A 25,209-nucleotide genomic window follows, 5' to 3' on the forward strand; every position below is an offset into this window, starting at 1 on the left:
TGAATAGTTGCCCATGATTAAAGAAAACAAAGAGGCAAAGACGCTGGCAGAAAAAAAAAAAAAAAAACCAACCAAACAAACAAAAAAAACTATGATGAAAAGGTCATTTTATAAACTTATCTGTTACCAACATTTTATTTAGTGAAACATGATCTGGTGGCTACACACAGCACTTATTAATGATAATCAGCCAAACTCAGAGTTATCCTGTGTTTCCTAGCTGGTCTCCTAGCCCCCTTCAAATCTTCTTCCACAATCCGCCTGGAAAAGCTACAAAATGATATAGAAAAGCAATCACAAAGTTCAGGATAGTGGTTACTTTGGGATAGATGAGTGAGTGTGGGCAGTGGTAGAATTGGGGGAAGTGTTATGGGGATATTAGAGGCACAGGTAGATATTTTAAAATTGGGTGGTGTATTAGGCCATTTTTGAGTTGCTGTAGAGAAATATCTGAGACTGGGTAATTTATAAAGAAAAGAGGTTTAATTGACTCTTGGTTCTTCAGGCTGTGTAGGAAGCACCGCTTCTGGTGAGGCTTCAGGAAGCCTTTACTCATGGCAGAGGGCAAGGTGGGAGCTTCTATGTCACATGGCAAAAGCAAGAGCAAGAGAGGGTGGGAGGGGAGGTGCCACACACTTTTAAATGACCAGATCTCGTGTGAACTCAGACTATGAGCTTACTTGCACCAAGGGGATGGCCCAAACCATTCATGAAGAATCTGTTCCCATGATCAAAATCCCTCCCAGCAGGCCCCACCTCCAACATTGGGATTACAATTCAGTATGAGATTTGGAGAGAACAATGTCCAAACTATATCAGATGGTAAGTACACACATTCATTTTACTGGTACTTTTCTACCTTTCACAAATGTTGTTTATATCTTTCATACATATTTTAAAATAAATTTTTTTTTATAATTTGAAATTATGAAAATCATTTTTGAAATAATCCAGATCGCTTTTCTTTTTGACTCTCTGAAACCTCTATTCACCAGCCTCTAGCGGTATGCATTTAAAAACTTCCTTATTAATCCACATATGCCTAGCATATGAGACACTACCAGTCAGTACTCTGGTTGCAAGTGACAGAACTCCAACTCAAATTATTTAAGCTCTCCGCCAACTCAAAGAAAAAAAGAAGAAATTGTTCACTTACATAACAAAGAAGGACAGGTGTGCAGTTAATTTTGGGTCTGGCCACACTCAGGAGCTCAACAACGATGTTAGTTCTCTTTTTTTTTCTCTCAGCTGTGTTTCTCTTTGCATGTTGGCTTTGATTTCTCTTACTACAGATGACTTAATCCATCTGGCCAGGCAAGATAGTCACATGCAACTCCAGCTCACATTGTCCTTGTAACTCGGGGTCCTAGAAGAAAGTAAAGGATCTTTCCTGGTAGCCAGGGCTAGCACCATAAGTTGTGGGGTCCCATGTTCAAAAAGAAGGAAAAAAGTGTACTAAATATACTAAACTGAAAAGTTTTTTCTTTTCTTCTATATTCTGTCTTTCAGTTTGTCATGGTGTTTTAAAAATTTCCCATTGAATGTCTATGTAAAGAAAAATTAAAAATTTAAATTATGAACATGAATCTTACCAGTTATATTGTGCAGTGCCAGTTTCCAATGCAAATATAAAAGCCTTTAATTCATATATGGAATCACTGAAATTACACAATTTATATTTTGCATATGTATTTTGTTCTTAGTAGAGCAGTAGAAATGGTTGCAAAACTAACTTAACTGTTTATATGTCATTTCTCAATGCACTCACATCTACCAGTGCTCTTCAGCTTACTGATGAGTAAGGAAGGACTGAAAGGGAAAGGAACTATGGGTGGCCCTATAGTTCTCTCTTCTTCTATGCCATTATTTTCAGTGAGTTTGTCTAATAAAGAGAAGTAGCACAAGTGAGAAAAGGATATGATGAAGTTATTTGGAGTTGTTTCTTAAAACACCATTGCCTGCCTGCTGCATTGGAAGCAAGTTCTGGTTTGAATGGAAGCATGGCCTCTTGGGGCTGTCGGCACCCCCATTTATTCAGTTTTAAATGTAACATACTTATTTGCAGTCACTTTGAGTCTTGTGGAACTTCCATGCAAAGCGAGTCTACTGGAATGCTGTGTTCACAGGGTGTCGTAAATGCTATATTACAAGTAGGTGTGTATTTCCTTGCTCATGTGCATTTCCTGTTGTTCCATTGGACATCACTTACAAAACATAAGATTAAAGCTGAAATTATTGAGAATTTCAAAATGGCAACAGTAGAGCGTTAAACCAAGTGCAAGATTCTTCTAAGCACAGGGCCTTTGGAACTAGCAGGTTATGTGCTTGAAGCTGGACCTGCTGATAACCCTGATGGGGATTCTGATTGTCCCAGTTGGGTCATGCATCTATGAGTGATCCTATTACTTGATCTAAGTGCACATGGAGATCTCAGATTGGCTGGGCCTGGCTCCCTTGCTCACAGCTGGAGCTGAAAGCAGGGTGTTATCAGCCTCCTCAACTAGGAGGAGTAGGGGGGTGCTTCCTCAGAAAAATTAACAGTGGGCAGACAGCATATATTTACTGTAAAGGGCCTTACATATGCCCTTTGCTGCCTTTCACTTTCATTTCCTGCCAGTATTTTAATCCTCAAACATTTCCCATGATTGTTTCAGGGACCCTGTTTTGATTGTTCCTAAGGTAGCCGGGTTCTTGTGTCACTGTGCTGTTGAACAAGCTGTTCCTTCTTGGAACAGATTTCCTCTTCTCCTGGAAGGGTAACAATTCTTTAGCACTCAGTTCAAATTCAGTTCCTCTCTGGGGTCCTCTCTGACTTCCTCAGGCATAATAGTTACTCAGACCTTAAATACTTACAGTTTTTAAATTTGTTTTTTGAGTCAAAGCATTTATTGCTTCTATTTCAAAGTATCTGTTTTCTTGTCTGCTCTCCACACCACCCCTGCCTCCACCAACACTAGATTCCGGGCTCCTTGAGAGCAGGAACTGTGTCTTATCCCTTTTATTTTATTTTATTTTATTTTTTTTGAGACAGAGTTTCGCTCTTGTTACCCAGGCTGGAGTGCAATGGTGCGATCTTGGCTCACCGCAGCCTGCGCCTCCTGGGTTCAAGCAATTCTCCTGCCTCAGCCTCCTGAGTAGCTGGGACTACAGGCACGCACCACCATGCCCAGATAATTTTTTTTTTGTATTTTTAGTAGAGACGGGTTTCACCATGTTGACCAGGATGGTCTCGATTTCCTGACCTTGTGATTCACTCGCCTCGGCCTCCCAAAGTGCTGGGATTACAGGTGTGAGCCACCGCGCTGGGCCTTATCTCTTTTTAAAATCAGTGCTCAGGGTAAAGCAAATGCCTGTTACATAATAGGTACATGTCTGTTGAATAAAGAAATGAAAACGTGTCAGCAAATAGTGTTTTCAAGTTACTGTCTCTAACATTAATCCTTTAACCTAGATAGATGAATTGCACATTTAGAATATCATTGGGAGCATCAGAGAATTTTCAGATTCTTCTTTCTCAAGCACTGAGCTGTCTTCTGATTAAACTGAAATATTTCTTGGTTAAGACTGAAAGGAAACTAATTAAATGTACAGCTCAGATAAGTCATATTTTGAATTCAAATAAATCTCCAGGAGTCTATTTCCTAAGATGGAGCACGCTGTCTAAGGGTTGGTCCTTGACTATTAGATAAGACATCTCAGCAGCTATACTGTCACGAATGTGAGACCTGTCATATATCACTTTTTGTCTTGATGTTTATTCTCACATACTATGCTTTTTTTTTTTATATCAGTGCCATCTCGGGGGTGCGAGAAAACACACATGAACCTGTGCTTACCTTGAGATTCTCATTCTAGACAATGCATAGCTAGAAGCTCCAGTCCAGCACATGCCTAAATGAAAGAACTGCTGCTCAAAATTCTGCCTTTGGAAAATGTTCTGTAGAGAAGGAACAGCCATTGGAACTATGAGGGCAATTTTCTTGTGTGAGGAACGAGGTTAAGCTGAGAGTCTGGAAGATCTTATGAAGCTGACTCTATAATTCCTGGGTTCCAATAGGATTAAAAAATAGATCTAAAGTATGCAAAAAGCAAGAGGCAAAAAGCAGAAAGACATAATAAAAATCAATCCATTAGCCATAAGATCATGGTATACATGTGAATTGGGCTGAAGGGTGAAAACAACAAAAAGAAATATGACAATTCGGAATTATGGAAAGGAAGAAAAAAATCTTTATTGTCACAGTATCTGTTCTGCTTAGCAAAATCTTGATCCATTTCTTTGTACTGCACTTTAGGTTTAACCTTTAAATCTTGTCTGCTTTCTGAGGAAAGGAAACATACAGATCATTTTATACAGTTCTACTTAAAATATTGTTTTCTCTGGATAAATTGCACCACTAGCTATTATTTGCAGTTTGACATCGCATTGAAGTGCAGAAAAAGCTCCACAGTCTGAACTTATTTTCCAGGGCTTCATAATGGTAAAAGCAAGCTGATAAAAGAAACCCTTAAATATAAACTAAACTATGGAATTTATAATTAAAAGACTGCTGAAATTTAAAAAAAAACATGAAAATCAAGCTGGTCTTATATCTGCTCCCATATCTCTAGTCCTGAATAATTTTTTTTGCCAGTTTATTGATTCATAAACTGTTCACTATCCATCATACCTATAAGAAAACTGTAAACCATGATTAATGCACTCTGTAAACATTCTATTTGATTGGTCAGGATGCTGTACCATCATAGAAAAATTAGTCACTTAAATCAATATTGAATTGAGATATATGGTTGGGATACTTTAAAAAACCTCTGCCTTTAATCATTATTTGGTGATTTTTCTAGTCCTGAAAGAAGATGAATGTCGTATCAGCTAATGACCTCTGATTCAGGGCATCTTGTAAATAACAGCCCCAAGGAGAAAAACTCCACTAAAGGAGGTTGTTTTAAAGGGAAAGGAATGAATATGACAAAAAACAAACAAACAAACAAACAAAAAACAAACATTTGGAGGTGCCAGAAAAAAACAGGCTGTAAATTGATAGCAATGAATGTGAAGTTTTCCTCTTACATGTCAACAAGAACCTGTCACCTCCCAGGCCCTTCTCAGATGAAAAGCCTAATTGGCCTTGGAGGTAACTTCCACTAAATGTAGTGTCAGAATAACAGGCGGTTAGAAATGTGTTAAATAGCACATTAATTAAATTGGTGCCCATACATTTTTGAAACTTTAAAACTTACTAGTAAATAAATGATTGCATACATTTGAAGAAATGCAGTGGTTCACTGCAACCCCTACCTCCCAGGTTCAAGTGATTCTCCTGCCTCAGCCTCCTAAGTAGCTGGGACTATAGGCATGTACCACCACACCTGGCTAATTTTGTATTTTTAGTAGAGATGGGGTTTTATCATGTTTCTCTAACATATGACTTCTTAGAGCTTACAATATGACTGAGGTGCATTTTCACTCTCTGAGAAGGAGACAGGGCACTTAGCATTGTCCTAAGTGTTTTGAACATGAAACTCTGCACAGTGGAATCCTTGACTGTAGGATGGAGGAAGTATTACCCAAAACCAATTTTCCTATTTGTGAAGGTCAGCGTCTCCCTCAGAGGAGGGTAAAACCTGAACTGTAAGTGAGGAAAGGGACACGTGCCTATCAAGCCAGCACCCCTAGCCTGGACTCCAAAGTGTTTCCCTGCACATAGGATGGGCGTTGGCAGGAATGGGTAATACAGACAGGTATTCTGAACAGCACAAATTTAGGAATGGAAGAGGCTGGGTGAGGTGGAAGGGGACCCTTCCTTCATGTAACAGTTTGAGCTGTCCTTTCAAGTTCATAGAATTCATTCTGTAGTATTTACATTGTATCAATTTTTTTTATATTAACCTATCAACTAATGATTAATACATAAAAGAAGGAATGTTGAAGTCAAATCAGGGCCTGATCCCAAAGGAGAAGCTGAAGGCTGATTTCTTTGGTCGGAGGAGGTTAAAGAGCTGCCCCCAGGACAGGCTTCTCTTTGTTCTGTGGGACTTCCATGCACCATCTACACAGGGCTCCCTCAGCCAACCATATCACTCAGAAATACTTTGAACTGCTTTTCATTCATTGCTACCCATTTTTATATCCCTTGCTAAGATCTCAAATGTTATACTGTGTTTCTCCAGTATTATTTCTACCTCTAGTGACACTATTTGTGGCAGTGATTTGTGCCAGAGGGTTATTTCTACATATATCTCCCATCTTGGCCCTCTAAAGTGGCCCACCAAGGACAGTGATGGGAGCTGTTGGCCTCTGGTGCAGTTAGCGGGTGCATAAATAAAACCAGGTTTGTCTGCTTTTTATTGTCATCATGCTCCAGTGATTCTAAACAATGCCAGTATGCCCCTTCCCACAAATGGCTTTTAGAAACTTGTGTTGGAGAAATTAAGCATACTTTATATTTTATGCTTTCCGTTTCTAACCTATGTCAAGGACAATTTAGTTTCTCTTACTTGGTAAAATGGAATTCTTTAAAATTAGGAATCTTAGCTGTGCAAATCTAAACCCAGTTTGTCATTGTGTTGGTCTCTCCTTGATTACTTTTCTGAAGGAATAAACACCGATGTAATAAAAAGCACTAGGCTTAAAATTCATTAAACCCTAGGCTTTTTTTTTTTTTTTTTCAAAGAGGCAGGGCTGGGTGCAGTTGCCCATGTCTGTAATCCCAACGGTTTGGGAGGCTGAGGTAGAAGTATCACCTGAGCCCAGGAGTTCGAGACCATCCTGAGCACCATGGCAAGACTCTGTCTCTAGAAAAATTAAAAAAAGAATTAGCTGGGTGTTGTGGCGTGAAACTGTAGTCCCAGCTACTTGGGAGGTTGAAGTGGGAGGATCACTTGAGCCTGAGAATTTGAGGCTGCAGTGAGCTATGATTGCGCCATTGCACTCCAGCTGGGTGACAGAGTAAAACCCCATCTCATATTAAATAAATGAAGAAATAAATAAATAAGGCAGCATTATATAGTAGAATTTATTCTTATAATATAGTAGAATTTATTATATAGTAGAACTAAAATGCAAAGATTTTAGTTTTAGTGGTGTCTCTGAAACTGACCTAGGGCATGGCATTATATCTCTGGGTCTTAGTTTCCTTCTTTTAAAGTTAGGCTGATGTACTTAAAGGTCATTAGTGAAGGAAATAGCCAGATTCATTAACAACATGGTCAGTCCAACTGATTTTACAAAATTAAGGTAATTTTTGAAAATCTGGGTTAAAGGAAAAATTGATTATATAGCCATTACAGCCTTGTCCATTTTCAGAAAAATAAATATGTAAGGCCTACCAATTCTCAAATACTAAATTCTTGGCATTTGAAGATGGTCTATCAGATTTCTTAAACTCTTAAATGGGAAGTGATATGGTTTGGCTATGTCTCCACCCAAATCTCATTTTGAATTGTAGTTCCCATAAATTCCACCTGTTATGGGAGGGACCTGGTAGGAGGTAATTTAATCATGGGTTGGTTACCCTCATGCTATTCTCATGGTAGTGAGTGAGTTCTCATGAGATCTGATAGTGTTATAAGGGGCTTTTCCCCCTTTGCTCAGCACTTCACCTTCCTGCTGCCATGTTAAGAAGGACATGTTTGCCTCCCCTTCTGACAAGATTGTAAGTTTCCTGAGGCTTCCCCAGCCATGCTGAACTGTGAGTCAATTAAAACTCTTTCCTTTATAAATTACCCAGTCTTGGGCTTGTCTTTATTAACAGCATGAGAAGGGACTAATATAGGAAGAGAAAGAATTCCTTCATGACCCGGAAATTCTCTTGTAGACTTTAGGAGGTAAAAGCTCTCAGAAAGGCATGTTGTTGACAAATGGTAGATGCATTATAATCAGGCTGAAGTTGGGCTGCCATGAAGATTTTGCTACTCTTGTTGCCTCTGTGTTTTGCCTTGTTGTTTTCTTTAAAGTTTCTCCCAGATCACCTCTCTATTTTGGAACCCTCCAGTGTATACAAAAGCATTCAGAATCCATGCTGGACATCACTGAATCTTTCTAGTTTTCACCTGCGGAATGGAAACTTTAGACATGGTTCTCAATGATCCGTGAACAGCAGCTGTTTTTTGGTGATTGAAAAGACTGATTTTAATTCATTCATTAAAAAGGAAATTGCTTGCTTAATCTGTGCCAACACTATTGTAGGGGCTGCAATACAGGGAGCAAGTTCTCTGCCTTTGAGGAACTTGCCATCTCCTTATGAGATGGGTATAGCAAAAAAACAGATGGAGCCAAGATGTGCAAAGATAGCTTTTAGATTCATTTAGAGTCCTTACACAATAAACCTTCTCCCCAATGCCCCACCCAAACACTGAGCATAGCAAAGTAAGAGTAATGTAGTTTTAGGGCTTAGTCAAAGTCCCTACAAACATTTCCATGTGTTAGTTGGGCCTTACAGTTTTGACTTAAACTGAGCAGCCTCCCTGCCTGCCTTTCAGGGCAGGCCAGTCCAAATTCCCTAGGCCTGGCCTTCATCGTTTCCCATAAGCCAATATGGTCAGAAGCTTTGTTTCATATTCTATATCAGGGCTTCCCAAACTTGGCTATGCCTCAGAATTACATATAAAATCACTTAAGTTACCAGTTTTAAAAATATGTATTATAAATACATATGTATTATGGATGTAAATTAATAATAAGCATATTATTAATTTTAGGCATGTGAATCAAAACTTCTAGGAATGAGGGACCTGGGATCTGTATTGGCCACAGTGCTCCAGGTGATTCTGATTAAGCCAGCTGGCCCTCCCCTTCCCTTTCCTCACCTCCCCTCCCCTTTCCTTTCTTCTGACGGATTCTTGCTCTGTCACCAAGGTTGGAGTGCAGTAGCATGATCTCAGCTCACTGCAACCTCCACCTTCAGGGTTCAACCGATTTTCCCACCTCAGCCTCCCAAGTAGCTGGGACTACAGGTGTGCACCACCATGCCTGGCCAACTTTTTGTATTTTTAATAGAGACGGGCCTTCACAGTGTTAGCCAGGCTGGTCTTAATCTCCTGACCTTGTGATCTGCCCTACCTTGGTCTCCGACAGTGCCCAGCTGGCTTTATTTTTCAAACCAGATTTTAGGAGCCAGTCACCACCAGATTAGCTTTTTTAATGCAAGGATTCCTTCAATCTTCTCTTCTGAATGCTCAGGACTTTACTATGCTGTAAGGGATGAGGTATTTGAGGAGTTTGCATACCTTTCTAATGCCATCTCTCATCACTTCATTACTGGTGCCCTCTGCTTCAGGGAAACCCACTTGCTGACTTTTTCTTGGATCACATCTGCCCTCCTGCTTTCAGGAAGTCTTCTTCATGCCTTTCCTCACATCCTTGGCCTCTTCTGTCTTCTGTAGTCTCATCCATTTTTCAAGACCCACTTAAGTCCGACCTCTAAAATGAGAAACTTGCCACACTGCCAACCTGCGTATCATTATTTTTGGATCCCCCTAACTTGTATCCTTTGAGTTACTCACTTGTCATTATATTGTAGAAATTTGTGATTATGAGTTTGAGTTTGAGTTCAATTCTTGGGAAGGCTTCTAAGTGACATACACATAACATGCCATTTATAGCATACCATTAATGATAAAGGAGTAAAGAACATTTACCAATACTCTTTAGAAATCAGTGCTGCTATTTTGTATTTCAGAAGACATTTTATAAATCCAGCAAGGGCATGCATGATACCTGTCTTATTCACTAGAACTGCCTGTAATTATTTGTAAAGTAAATTAGGAAAAAGCCTGTATTATTGTCTCAAAATCTTTGGGGTTGCTTTTTGTTAATTGTTTGGTGCCTGCCATAATGAGGGTTTGAACTTTTCTTTCCACTCTTGTGTCCTTGTTATTTCCTTTTTAGCACCCGGCAGGAGTTTAAGCTGCCCACTTCACTCTATGAGCAGTTCCTGTCCCAGAATGATGCTGTTTATCATGACTTCAGAAGGTATAGAGAGTTATCTAAATTATCCTGTTATTAAAGTAATAGATAAACCTCGAGGCTGCTCCACAATGAACATTCCATTAGCTAAAAAATCCACTGTGCTCCATAAAACTGATCTTGTTGGCTATCTGGGCTTGTTTATTGTTATGGGATTTAAGGCAACTTTGAAGATCTGACTTTGATTCACTAGAGAAATTTCTGTTTTATATTCTTTCCAAGTACACTAACTTAAATTCTTCTGATTTTAATTTTGTTCATGCCTCGTACTCTATCTTCATTGGATTTGATCTTTCTGATAACTATCAGAAATAGCCCCGGGTATATTTGAAAGCAGACATTCCATCAATTCTCGCAGTAAATTGCATAAGGAAAAAAAAAAACAAAACTTGGGAAAGCAGTAGCCTATACATACCTGGATTTAGAGGGCATCTTTTGCTGTAAGCTTTGTAGTTCTAAGTATTCTTCTGTTATACACGTACCTTGTATGAATGGCAGCTAAACTTTGCTTACATTGGTGTGCATGTTTACTGGAAGCAGAAAAGTGGTTTCTTGACATATATTGCATGTTTACTAAACTACACAATGACTACAGTTTGATTCTACATGGACCCTTGAGATTCAGGCTTGTTTATGCAGAACTGAAAGTATAGACCCTGATATTTTACCTGATAGCAACTGAAGGTATCATTCATTAATTTATTCAATATTTATTTATGGAGTGTCTTTTCTAGATCAGATGCCACAGGAGGACCTGTAATACAAAGATAAACTAGATAGGTACGTCTTTATCTCAAGGAACTTATAGTTTATTCACATGGACATTAAGCCGGAGATTATACTAGTAATAATTTAGTTACTGTTGTGAGAGTGGTATGAGGTAAAAATCTAGTGCATAGTGAGAAAATGTAAGAAGCCCCAACCTCATCAGAGATGGTGAGTTGCAGGAAGGAGGGAGAGTGGGAAGTGTTCAGAAAGGCTTCCCAGAATGGGTGTTATTTACTCTAGGGTTTGAAAAATAGTGGGAAACAGCAAGGCAGGCAGAGGAGTTAGCAACTCCACAAATGTGAGAATAATGAATGCTTAGAAAACCTACATTCTTATGATAAAATCTCAGTTATACTTGTCTAATCCTATATTTGTTCTGTTACTGATACTAGGTGAGAAGGACGGCATGATCTGTAAAATCTGCTTAACCTGGTTAGGATAAATTATGATGAATAGAGTGATGTTAAGAAAACTTTGAAGGTTAGGAGATGGGGCAGAGATTATAAATGTTTGCAAGCAAAAATTTCGTGTTATAGATATCCCATAAGAGTTCTAACCCATTCTAAACATAATTATTTACATGAAACAAATATAATTTTTTGGATATACTTGACATATTTGGATTATAATATAATTTAGCACTATCGATCAAATTGAACCTAATATATTATCCAACTCTAAGAAAATACTTAGCATTTTGGGCATTTAATAATGTAATTATTGCATTCTCTATATATCTAAAATAAGAAAAACAGAAAGAAGGAAAGTTAGATACAAAGGAGAGTCAGATAGATGGAAAGAAATAAACAAGATGGGTACGTTTAACGTTTATTTATGAAAAATGTGTTTAAAATCAAGTAACATCATTTTAAAATTCTCCCACTGAAAGTTAAAAGCTCATTAAGAACTGGAATCATTTTATATTGACAAGAACAATAAACATCTGTTAACTGGAAAATAGAGTATAATTTTCTCTGTCTCTCACTTTGGAGCCATTAGTCCTTTAGGTGAATCCAAAATACAGTTCTTATGTAAAATTCACTTGTATTTCCTCTCAATTGTGGATGTTGTACCATTTTTAAGGACCAAGAGAGAGAAAAGGAAAATAGTATTGTAGTTGTAGCCAAATGTTGGCTAGAGCTGCAGTCATCTGAGCTAACTACTTTACTTATGTTATTGAACTTAATTATAATGGAAACTTTTTTTTTACATGTGGGAAAACCAAAGGTCAGAGAGATTAACTAATTTGCTGAGCATTTGAGCCAGAATTCAGATGGAGTCCAAAGCCCCTTTTATATCTTCTAAATTAAAGAAAAAATGCTTTTCCCCCTGGAGAAAGAATGCCTGATTTTTTTTTATTATTTGGGATTAGTGGCTGTCTATAAAATTCTGAAAGGCCTCATAAAGGTAAACTTACATGTGGTGTGTGATTCAAAGAGAATTTTTTTAACTAGATGGTAAAATGTTCCTTCAAAGGGCTGAGCATAGAAACATTGCTAATGAGTTTTTGTTCATATTTACTCTTAAATTTTTATTTTTCACTAAAATTGTAAATATGTTTATTTTAGAAAATTAGAAATACATAAGTGCACAAAGAAATAAAATCTCAACGTGCCAAAGATAACCATTAAAAAATTGATAACATTTTCTCCTATCCTATTTCCTTTGAATATGTATTTCCAAAGATGTCTTAGATACTAAATGAAAAATTTTGTATCATCTTTCACTTAATAATGTAAAATATTTTATTTCTTGCTAGAAACTGTTTATAAGTATAATCTTTAATATGTGCATGTTGTTTCATTGTATAGCTTAGAAATATGTGAAATCTTCCCTTCAGAAACCAATTATTATGACATGTTTAGAAAACTATTAAGGTAAATATAAAGTACAATAAGATTTAATATTTTCTTTTAGTGAAACCCTTTTAAAAATAATTAACTTGTTTCAGATTAGGTTATTTGACAAATGGGGTAAATTCACAGCAAACCTCAGTCAGGCTGTGTATCTTTCATCTGGGTTTTTGGAGAAAATTTTGATTTTCAGTTCTTTAAACTTTACTGTGATTTGGAACAAGGCATTGATTATTTTTTTCTGCTTCTTAAGGCATATTGGGTAGCAATGCTTTTTATTTTTTGCTTTTTGCCTACATAAAGCAAATAATTCAGCAATTATATTAATAGAAAATAACAAGCATATCCCTTTTCTTTACTTTTAATCAGCAAATATTTTATCTAGGAAAACCTGAAGCATTAAAGATCCATTTCATATATATAGTTCTACCTAGAGTCTGACATTTCCTTAACTGACTACTGAGTTAAGGGCATGGATTCTAGAATTAGACAGCCTGGTTCTGCCACCTAGGCATTATGTGAATTTGAGCAAGTTACTCAGACTCTAACCTTATTTCCCTGTCTGTAATGTGAGCCTAACCACCATTAGGTACCTCCGAGGGATTTTTTGTGAGGGTTAAATGGATTAATACATGGAAAGCATTTCAAATAGCATCTGGTGTTGCACAATAAATATCAACTATCGTTATTGTATGATGCCCTTATCTTTCATTTGGTAATGCAAATTTTGTTATGCTGATCTTTGGTTAAAACACCCCATTTTCAGATTAAAGCCTGATCCAGTCTGTGATGCCTTTGAGAGCACAGAATCTATATTCCTCAGATAGGCTGTTTGTTGTTTAGCTTAGTACCTGGTGTCAGGTGTCTGTTTCTAGATGTTTCTTTATGAGATTACTCTCTGGCTGAGTTGCTAATTTGATTATCGACAGTATGATTTAAGCATCTGGGACTCACTGTAATGGTGCAGAGACATCCCTTGAGTAATGGAGCTGATTCTGTAGCAGAACTGATTCTCCAGCAAAACTTCTGCCTGGCCCTATCTCCACTTGGGGGGAAAGAAGAAAGCATGAGCTGAGGATGATGATTATGCTAGTCTGGTTGTGGTAAAGTCTTTGTTATGGGGAAGGTGGGAGATGGGTCAGCACTAGATGATAGAGGACCTTGACTGCATGGGTAAAGCTATTGGAATCTGTTCTTTACATTATGGAGAAAAATAAGGGGAAAGAGGGGCATCTTTCCAAAGGACCCAGAGTCTGAGTCCAATCTGTTTAGACCCACAAGTCCCCCGATTCTTGCATTCTTAAATTGGATTCATTTCTTTCTCAGTTGCAGCATGTAGGTGGCATTGTTTTCACATTTCTGCTAATAACCAAGTAGCCTGGTCATTGAGGAAAAATAATGGGGGAAGGGGCAGATAGTTCTTCCACAATCCTCAAGTCACCATATGCAGATGGCACCTCTTTTGTTCCTGTAGTGTTGGCCTTGGGACCCAATGATTTTTTGTAAAATTTCTGTTCTTTAGGAGCCCCCCAGATTGAGATTTGACCATTACAGAGGCATGATCGTGTGGATGATCATTCTTTAATCCTTTAACTATAGTAAGATTTTATTTTTATGAGTAGTTATTTGCTAGGCTATACATACTACATATACATACTACATATATATGCCAAACAGATACTCTATATTTTCTAAGTACTGTAGTCAGAATCCCTGAGAGTTTTGTGTGTAGTAATAAGTGACCACATTAGTCTAAAAGGTTAATTATTTTATCAGATAAAGAAGTTCTCAAGCATCTCCCAGACAGTAATGTCTATGTAACAATCTTGCTGTATAATAAGGAAAAACATCTCCATTAATAATATAGTATGGGAACTGGGAGAGAATTGAATTGAGGTTAAAGGATAAGGACAACATGTCAGAAGGATGTAGTTAATCAAAAGGCTATCTAATTTTTATGTGTTTGCAACAAATTCTGTGGATATTTTATATGCCACCTCAGACAGAAAATGGCAGAAATTAATTATATCTAGCTCTGTATTTTCACAATTTTTTCGTACCCTCGCTTTAGTCCTTCCACATCATGTTATAATTCCATGTCATGTTAATCAAGTTTTATCTGTCTTCCCCACTACATTGCTACTCTTTGACCTTGGAGATGGGCCACTTATTTTGTGGTCCCCACCACCTGACATAGGCATGGCACATAGTATGTGCTATAATACCTGATTCTTGCTGATTGAGAATTTGTACTTATGAAAGTCAGTGTAAAATAATAGATGTTTGTCACAAGTCAGTGGTGGCAGCAGCTTAAAAGAAAGCAATGCTCATTATAGACAGTCTGCTTTAAAAACTGAGTATTCCACAGAGGCATGGTCAGCAATGATGGGGGCTGAAACTAACATGTGATCTGTTCTCTGTGACCAAGATGTAGATCTCCTAAGTTACATCCACGAATTATGTCATGCGGCATTTTTGTTGAAAAGTAGGTATAAATGACAGAAGAGGCTGATGCAGACTTAGGAGTGGATCAGGACTGCTCTTCCCATGGAGACTGATTGATTTCCTTCACCAGATAGTAAAGAGGCAGCAGTTGGAGTAGAAATCAGCTGCAGCTTTGTCTCATGTCTCGACTTCCTGGTGTCCCTAGAACTACTGAATACAGGGTAGCTCTCTGCTTTGTCTGGACTAGGTTGGCCTGGGAAGCCCATGTGAAAACGCTCCCCCAGAAGTGCTTGCCTCAGCTTGCTCCTGTCATTCCACACATACTCTCTGACCCAGACAGTCCTTGGGTCCTGCCCTGTTCCATGGCGTGAGAATACGTGTCCTGCCTCCGGTTGTGCCCCGGTAGAAAACCTATTGCAGGCAATAGGAAAGGGAACTAATCATTATAGCATGCTGTGACAAACCCAAACTGAGATTCACTCAAATTTTGTCCACCCTTTCCATCTTTACCACCAGCTCTAGTCCCATCCACCGTCACCCATAAGTTAACGGTGCTTGCTATGTGCTTGGTGCTGTGTGATGTTCTTTATGGGGATTGCTGCATTGAATCCCAACAGGGACCTTGTAAAGGAGAAGGATCTTAATACCTTTAGGATCTTGGCAACATGGTCATTATGAGTCCAGAGAACAAGTATTCTCCAAAGAATAAAAAATTTGGCTGGGGGTGGTGGCTCATGCCTATAATCCCTGTACTCTGGGAGGCTGAGGTGGGTGGATCACTTGAGGCTAGGAGTTTGAGACCAGCCTGGCCATCATGCTGAAACTTCATCTTTATTAAAAATACAAAAAATAGCAAGGTGTGGTAGCACATGCCTGTAATTCCAGCTACTTGGGGGGGCTGAGGGATGAGAATCACTTGAACCCAGGAGACAGAGGTTGCAGTGAGCTGTAATTATTGCACCACTGCACTCCATCCTGGACCACAGAGTGAGACTCTGTATCAAAAAATAATTAATTAATTAAAAACCAATCTAGGATGGCCTACTCTTTGTACAGCTGGATGCTGATGGCAGGATGCAGTTCTGAAGCTCACTTGAGGTTATAGAAAGCAATATAGCAGTAAGGGTCATTTAAGCAGGAGAAAATTATTTTTTGTGTGTATTTTCCTCTTTTCATTTAAAAAGTGCAGATGCTGATCAGGATAGAAACCACACAGGGAAACTCTGGTCCGAAATGTCATTTCACTTCAGTCTCTTTAGTGTTACGCAGTGTGGTTGCAAGATATGCTGAAATGGAAATTTAATGCTACTGTATTCTGAGATGTATTTACATGGTATTTTTGTAGCCTGTGCATGTACCTTCTGTTTATTACCAAATAAGTTCTATATTCATCGCTGTTGGTTCAATTGAAGACTGACATATTGACATTGAAAAGATGAAGCAAGATTATATCTCAGAGTAAAAACATGCAGGGAAGAAAATGGCAACTCAGAAGTAAATACTGATATCTGACAATAAAGAAGCTATTTTCAGTTTGCTTTACATGATTCTTAAGGAGCCTATCATGTTTATATCTGTGTATGTTATTTCTCTCTACAAAACTAGCGAATGCTTGTTTAATATTTTCAGATAAAGGTAAGGTTTCAGTGAGGACTGATTCTTCCAGAAAAGCAAAGAATAATAAGAAAAAAACCCTGAAGCAAACAAATGCATCAAATGACTAAGTGTATTGATTGCAAATAGCTTTTTTTCCTCAAAAGAAGGTTTCGGGTTATTGCAAACCTAGTATCAAAGGAGTGATTAGTTCAGAGCTGTCGTTTGTGGAATTTGCCTCCAAATTATGGGCTAAAGATATGTCAGGACGTGAATAGAAATATTCTCTTTCTGAGAAACACATATTCATGTTCCATGTGTGATTTGAAACATGACTATTCTATAGGTACTTAATTTTCCTTCATTAACCTCTTCAGATTTTGCTTCAGATTTACAAAGAAGTGAAATAGAACTGAATTTTATATGAAAATGGTGGGAATTTCTTTCTTTCTTTTTCAGAGTCGAAAGATTTTTTTTTTTCCCAGAGAGATTTGCTGCCACCTGTATCTTTGGGCTTCGCATAGCTGATAAACAGCTCATGGATTATACAAACATAACTGCATTTCTATTACCTACCCTCGACAAATTGCAGCCTGCCAATAGAAACTGCTGTAGCAGAGAGCAGGCATTTGGTTTTCAACTGTCTTCTTTTTCTTAAATCCTTAAAACAAGACCATGATTCTTCATATTCAGTGGAAATAGAAAATGCTCAGGCTCAGTGCACACAAGGAAATTGCAACCTCGCTCTCTCCCTCCCTGCCCCCTTTCGTTTGAAAGCGACCCTTTACTGCATTGCAGTCCTGCCGAGCTCTCAGGGAGCCGGAACCACAGGCTGTGGGTGGAACTGCACGACGAACTCAGGCGTCTCCTTTATAGCCAAACCACAGATCCTCGCTGGAGGTCATCTTTTACACTGTATTTCTATTTTACAGAGCCGCTTTCAATAAAGAGAATACAGATACATTGCTGAGATGTGTGCAGCATGACAGTTTTATAAAAAGAGAAGAAAAACCCAAAGGTTATTCCGTTACCTTCCAGTCTCATTCAATGCTGCATTTTGGAAGAGGTGGTGGGTGAAAGAAAAGTTCTCATTTCAATGTGTGATGGTACTTATGAGAAGCTGTTTTGACCTGATTCATTTGGTTAATTTTTCTTGAAGAAAATATTTAATAAAAGAGAATGTGTTAGCTATTCTGCTCACTTTCTTGCTCTCAAAATTTAAATTTTATTGTGAAATAATATCAGATTTTGAAAGAAATTTGCCTGATCTGTTTTTGACAATGTGCATTAGTAAAACATTCTTCTTGTCTGCTTGGGTTTTTAGGATTGTGGAGTGGGCTCTTTTCCTATTTGGACCCCAGAGGGAAGCCTAATCTCACATTTTACAGGCTACTGAAGGAGGAGAGGCTTGTCCTGGTTGTGGGAGGTTTTTCTGGATTGGCCTTTCCTGTACCCATATCACCTAGGCAGCCCAGCAAACCCTTCTCACCTGGGTGAGGGTGTATGATTGCATTGGGTCCGCTTCAGTGGGGCTGTGCAAAGAAGGATAAATTGCCTAGGTGCTGGGACCTTAGTTGAGTTCCTTATTCCCCGAGCCTCAGTTTACTAGTCTAAATAATTGGGATATTAAATATTATCCCACATTTCCCCCATAGATTATTGTGAAAATTAAATGCACGTGGAACAATGCACGTGAAATACCTTCGGTCACAGAATGGTCTCATCAAGTAGAAGCATTTTTTTGAGTTATTTTTGTTGTTAATTGAAGAAATGAATGTTTCTCTCCTTACTTACCTCCCTGAATGTGTATGAACCTCTTGTGTAGGCTGGCTCTGCATTCTGAAATTCTTCTTTCTAGCAGGTATCAGAAGGATAAATAAAATGTTTGGTTTGTCGTCTGCCTTGCCTGCTAGGTGTTAACTCCTGGAGGTGAAGCACGACATCATTTTGCTTAGCAGAACTGTTTTCTTGTAGCCCAATGCCAAGCACATGCTAGGCATTCAGCAAGTATTTGTAGAGTGATCTCAGAAAGTCTGGGAATCTACCTGCTGAGTGTAAAGGTGCCTTCTGTTTTGTTCCTCCACTTTCCCTTTCCTGCAAAGGCCGCCTTACCTTTATTAGAGTAAGGAACTGTGAAGATGTGCAGATATTTTGGGCAAGTTTGCGATATTGTCTGAAATAGTCTAATGATTTTACATTTCACCAAAATATTCCCCAGTTCCACTATGGTTTGATTTTCTTAGCACCTACTTTCCTTTTAGGAAAGCAGGCCAAATGTCTTTACTAAATCATGTGATTTTAAAAAGTCCTTCAAGGAATTAAATAATTGAGTGTTTTTATACTTGTTCATTGAAACTAGACCTCTGGCTAAAAACACTTGTTTCCTTGCTGACTTCTCATTTGAAGCTAGTTCAAGTGAAGCTTAGATTGTTTTTTGAAGGTTACAAGTAACTTCAAGTCATGAATGTGAGAAGAAAATGATACAAGTGTTTGTTTTATTTCTGTGCATTCTTAGAACTTCTGGGGACCTGTGTAATAGACTGTGGTCTATAAATGTACATTTATGATTTGATGGATTTAAAAAGTAATTGTTTTCACTAATATGTGATTATGTTGAAATCTTAATAAAGTATACAACTCTTATGAAATGTGAAACGGCTGAATTGTTTTGAAAGTTTTTCCTTATTCTGTGTTTCACTGACTGTATGATACTACAGAGCGCTTTGTGAGTTTTATATTTGAATATTTAAAACTGAGATAATATGTACCACTTTTTAGCTGCCTGTTTGAAGAGCTATTGAGTGAAAAAGAAATGGTGATACTTTGCCACTTTATTGTGAATGTTAAATATAGCCAAATGAATGAAATCTCCTTTGTAGCACCCAGAAACAAGGCTTGGTAGAGTAACAGTCTGCATTGAAGGATGGTTAATGGGCCAGCTAATAACCTGGGTCCCTCCAGGCACAGAGTGAACCCCACTGTTAGTGTGGTTGCTGCATCCAGGGACCAGGAAGGATTATGAAGACCAGGAGAGTTTCTTTAACTCAGGTTTAAGCCAATAAAGGTATTAATTATGATTGATTGAATGTATACTGTGGAATATGAGTTGTATAGATTTTATTTTACTATTGGCTTAAGTGCAATCATATTAAGCAAAAATACCAAATGGTATACCAGTGCACTTAACTATTCATTCCTGGCTCTTCCTGATGAGAAATTGATGTCTCATAATTTTATATCTCTAATGATGATGTGAATTGTCTCTGCTCTAGTCTGGTTCCAATTTCTCCTGTTTGGTAGTTCAGGTTCTTCACATCCTCTTCTCTCTGTGGCATTCTGTTCTTTTTCCATTCATTTGTGCTGGTATCAGAATCGTCCTGTTATTAGAACTCTTTTCACTAATTGCAGATAATTTTCATCATCTGTATCAGTTACTCTAAGTCTAGATTTGATATCTTGCGCCTTCGTCATCTGTATTGCTTCCATGGGCTACTTCCTCTAACATGCTACAGAGTATTTGTACCCATTATTATTTGAATATAACTTTTCTATTTTCCCAAATCTTCATTTTTTCCATTTCCATTTGAGTAATTCCCTTGTTTACCTTTGTGCTAATATGGAGAGGGGTTTATGGATTCTTAGGCTTTTTGGTAGGAAGAGTAATTTCCACATTGGGTTTGAGCTGACAGTTTTCTTTGTCATTGGGCAGACATGTGGATACCATTATACTTTGGCATAATTGGGTTTCACTATTTATTAAAGGATTATATAACATGTCTGCCAGTCACAAAACTTCAAAATTCTCATAAGTCGAGATATATATTGGCTCTGTATGTCATATTTCCATGGAAATAATGAACATAGGTAAGTTTAATATTTTGCTTTGTCCATGAATATAGGTTTTTCACAATGTGTGGTTTTTAAAATGCTTTACTATTTGGAAGAATTTTGTTCAAGAAATAACTGCTTTCTCTGCTTTTCTGTGATCAAAAATAGAAGTTGATATACAGAGACTTTGAAAGGCTGTAGTCTAAGTGAGAATACAAATATGTCGTGCTCATGTTGGAATCCTAACCCTTTTGCTTTAATGTGGTCTCTAGAACTATAAAATAGGCTTAATGTCAGAAGTCAATTGAGAACACATGTTCTCCATTAATTGCATGTTTATGAATAGACTCTAAATTAAATGTTAGAAGCGTTTTTCTCCAATTGCCCATCTTAAACTGAAATTCAAAGAGTAGTTAAAAAAATCTTTATTTTGAAATAATTTTAGATTTACAGAAGACTTGCAAATATAGTACAAAGATTTTGTATTCCCTTCACCCAGCACCCAATGGTAACATCGTACATACTGACGATACATTTATCAAACAAAGAAATTAACATTGGTACAATACTGTTAATTACATTACAGAATCTATTTGGATTTTACAGGTTTTTTCTTCTGTAAAGGACAGGTTTTAAAATCATTTTTAGATTTTAAAATGATTTTTTTAGATAGAGTACATAATTATTTTATGAAAAAATTCAATAAAATTGTACCCTTCAGAGATTCGGCAGTCTAATATAGATAAATTTTGAGGAGCTTCTCAGAGAATGTTAATGATGCACGTTAAATAATTTTATAAGGTGAAATATTTAAAAACATGGACATCTTAATTTTGATGTAGAGAATTGATTATTCTGATCAATCAGTGTAATGAATACAGAATTATTTATATGAACAGTTTTTCAAATGAATGCAGTTTTGCTTTTCTTAAAATTTGGCAGTAAGGATACAAGGAAATTTCTATAGCAGTTTCTCCTTTCATTCTGAAATCTTTAAATTCAGTGACTCTCACAAGCTTTTTCCTGTAAGCATAATAAATTTTGCACGTTGTGAAAAATACTGCCAGTTTTGAGAAAAGTTGAAATAATTTTTATTTTTAAGTAAAGAGTACATAAAAGGCACAACCAACAATCTGATGAATAAACAAAGATAAATTCAAAGGTGTGGGAGGGCCAGGTGTGGTGACTCACACCTGTAATCCCAGTACTTTGGGAGGCCGAGGTGGGCAGATCACCAGAGGTCAGAGTTCAATACCAGCCGGACTAACATGGCAAAACTCCTATCTGTGCTAAAAATACAAAAAAAAGTTAGCTGGGCATGGTGGGCACCTGTAATCCCAGCTACTTGGGAGGCTGGAAATCTCTTGAACCCAGGAGGCAGAGGTTGCAGTGAGCTGAGATTGCACCACTGTACTCCAGCCTGGGCTGGAAAAGTGAAACTCTGTCTCAAAAAACCAAAACAGAACAACTCCCTCCCCCACCACCAAAAAAAAAAAAACCCCAAAGGTGTGGGAGGAAATAATGTATTATTTAATTTAATTATCTTCCTAAAAAGATATTATATAAATCCATGAACCCAGCTTTTTAAAAACTTTGATTGCTTAGTAGCATTAATACATATAAAGAAATCATTGTCTCTGTCTCACTTTGCCTGTTGGTGCTCCATTGTGCTTGGTGCAGGCAGGATACCTTGAGATCACTGACTTTTCAAATGTTCTGTTTTCATAAATACCTGAGCACTAGGCTCAGTAGAACATGAAGCAACTATGTGCAGCATTATATAAAAAAAAAGAAAAATGAATTTCTGACTTGAAAAGTCTCCTAATGACTCAATATATGAGGGGAGTTGGAGGTTTAGTCTCTGGGGCTTCCGATAAAATTTGAGACTTTGCTCTCACCATTAGCTACAAAGCAAATGCTATATAGCAATGTCAATAGTAAAGTGAAATTTAAATATATATGTATTTAAAGTGCTTCCCAAACTTTAACCCTAGGAGAAACATTGTGATTTTCAATAAGAGAGAGATTTTAAATGAAAATGCTGAAAAGGATTCTCAGCAAGGTAAAATCAAGGGTTATCAGTGCAAGTCTAATGGGCATAGATTAAAAGTAGATGCCTGCACTTTTATTGACTCTGGCAAAGGAAACTTTAAAATTGAAATTAGATTTCTTCTTTTGTAGATGAAATATATCAAGGAGAGGTTTACAGGAAAAGCATGTTTTTCCGTTGCTTCCCACAAAGTTTCATTTGTGAAGGTAAATTTTAAAAGATGGCAAGGATGATCGGTGTTGTTAGAGCCAAATTCTAATTTAGGTATTCTTACTTGGCATTCAGTGATTTCACAGCAGAGAGTTTGGCCTTAAATCTATAGCTGTTCCCGGAATGGAAGCCTATTTACAAGAACTGTTGATTATGAAAGGTTGGCTTATATATTGATTTTTTTATGTAGGCCAGTGTTGTGGAAAGATTTAAACAAAGAGCTGGAAGCAGGGGAGTTCTCCAAGGCTTCTCTCCTTTGGATTGGCTCTGTTGGACTTGCTCCCCTCACTGTGAGGCCACGGGGCAAGGGAGGAATGCTTTCCAAGGTCTTTTAAATGTATTTTTTGTCTTTATATTTGGAAGTTCTCCATAGTACAGAACTGCCTGTTTGAATTTACAAACCCTGATATCACTGGTGTTGCTGTGGTCAAGAAGACCTACTGTGTAGTGCCTTGTTGCTGACAGCCAGTGACAGGTGCTATATAGGGGCTGTCTCTTTTGATTAGTATTGTATTTATTTTGAGATGATAGCGGCAACCTTGTACAGGTTCTGGAGAAATTTTGTAGCTTTTCAACGATAAGCAAGGAGGGTTGTCTTAGGCTATTTTCTGTTGCTTATAACAGAATACCTGAAACTGGGTAATTTATAAAGAGAAGGAATGTATTTCTTGCAGATATGGTGGCTGAGAAGTCCAAGATTGAGGGAGATAGGTGTGGTGAGGACCTTCTTGCTGGTGGGGGCTCTGCAGGGTCCTGAGCCAGTGCAGGGCATCACGTGGAGAGGGGGCTGAGTATGCTCTTCAGGTCTCTCTTCCTCTTCTTATGAAGTCCCACTCCCACAATAACCCGTTAATCCATTAATGCATTAATCCACGAATGGACTAATCCATTCATGAGGGCTCTATTCACCTCTTAAAGGCCCACCTCTCAACCTCTCAATACTGCCACACTGGGGAATAAGTTTCAATGTGGGTTTTAGATGGATCACTGGGGTTTTAGGGGGGCATTCAAACCACAGCAAGCGTGCTATTCATTTATACACTTATAAGGATAGCTCCTTTTTGGTTCACCTAAACTTAAATTTATATTAGAGACATGATGGTGTTTAATCCAAAGGTAATTCAGTTTAAATTACAAGATCTTAATGATAGCAATTGATTTAATTATCTTTCCTGGTATTAGTTGGGAGCTTCTCATATTTTATTTGCCTCTATCAGTGGTAAAGGCAAGTCGGGAACTTCAGGGGACCACCAAGAAAGAGCTGCTGCTGGAGAGATTGGCTGTAATACTTTTGGCAGTGGGAGGATGAGGATTTGGGTCTCTTCTTTAGGTGAAGTGGGTGTGGTTCCCTTGGTTGCTTGAGCTTAGCTATGCCCAAACTAACCCCCAAAAAGAAAATCATCAAGATCTGACTGGTTATGCAAATAATTAAAATTATAGACAATAGTCACTTTGCTAGGGTTTTATGTGATATTGTTATGGGATTATATTAGGAATGAAACAGAATTTAATGGCCAACTGTTGTTATTACTCTTTAACTTGCTACCTTTGTTCCCAGCCCACCTTGGTCCCAACCTTCAGCAGATCCTCAAGGAAGCATGGGAGAGACAGGATTTTACCCTATCAGCAGGACTTGGGGGAAAGGATAAAACACTAAAAGGATGAAACCACAATGTGAAAGTACTTTCTTGGTGTATATATTAGTCTTCTGTTGCAGTGTAACATGTTATATCAAAACTTAGCAGCTTAAAGCAACAAACATTTTATCTAACTGTGTGGGTCAGGAATCCAGATGTGGCTTAGTGAGGTACACCTGCCTCCGTTTCTCTCGTGAGGCTGCTATCAAAGTAGTGGCTGGAAATGTAGTGTCACCTAAAGTTCAACTCAGAGAGGATCCACTTCCAAACTCACTTATGTGATTGTTGAATGGGATTCAGTCTAATATGGTTTGGCTGTGTCCCTACCCAAATCTCACCTTGTATCGTAATCATCCCTATGTGTCAAGAGCAGGGTCAGGTAGAGATAAGTGAATCATGGGTGCGGTTTCCCTCATACTGTTCTTGTGGTACTGAATAAGTCTCACGAGAACTGATGGTTTTATAAATGGGAGTTCCCTTGTACAAGCTCTCTTGCCTCTGCCATGTAAGATGTGTCTTTGCCTCTCCTTTGCCTTTTACCATGATTGTGAGGCCTCCCTAGCCACTGGGAACCGTGAGTCCATTAAACCCCTTTCCTAATTACCCAGTCTCAGATATATCTATATTAGCAGCATGAGAACAGACTCATACACAGTCCTTCCTCAATTTCTTGCTACAAAGGTCTCTCTGGAAGGCAGCTCATAGCACAGCATCTGACTTCTCTGAGAGAAGTCACATTTTCTGTCTTTTATTTATTTAATCTGTCTCTAGGTCTAACCCACACTTAGGAAAGACAATTACATAAGGGAATCCAGGAGGAGGGGATCACTGGGGGTCATCTTAGACTTAGGCTGATCA

Source organism: Cebus imitator, unplaced genomic scaffold (genome assembly GCF_001604975.1).
Source record: "Cebus imitator isolate Cc_AM_T3 unplaced genomic scaffold, Cebus_imitator-1.0 Scaffold160, whole genome shotgun sequence".
In the NCBI taxonomy this organism is placed as follows: domain Eukaryota; kingdom Metazoa; phylum Chordata; class Mammalia; order Primates; family Cebidae; genus Cebus; species Cebus imitator.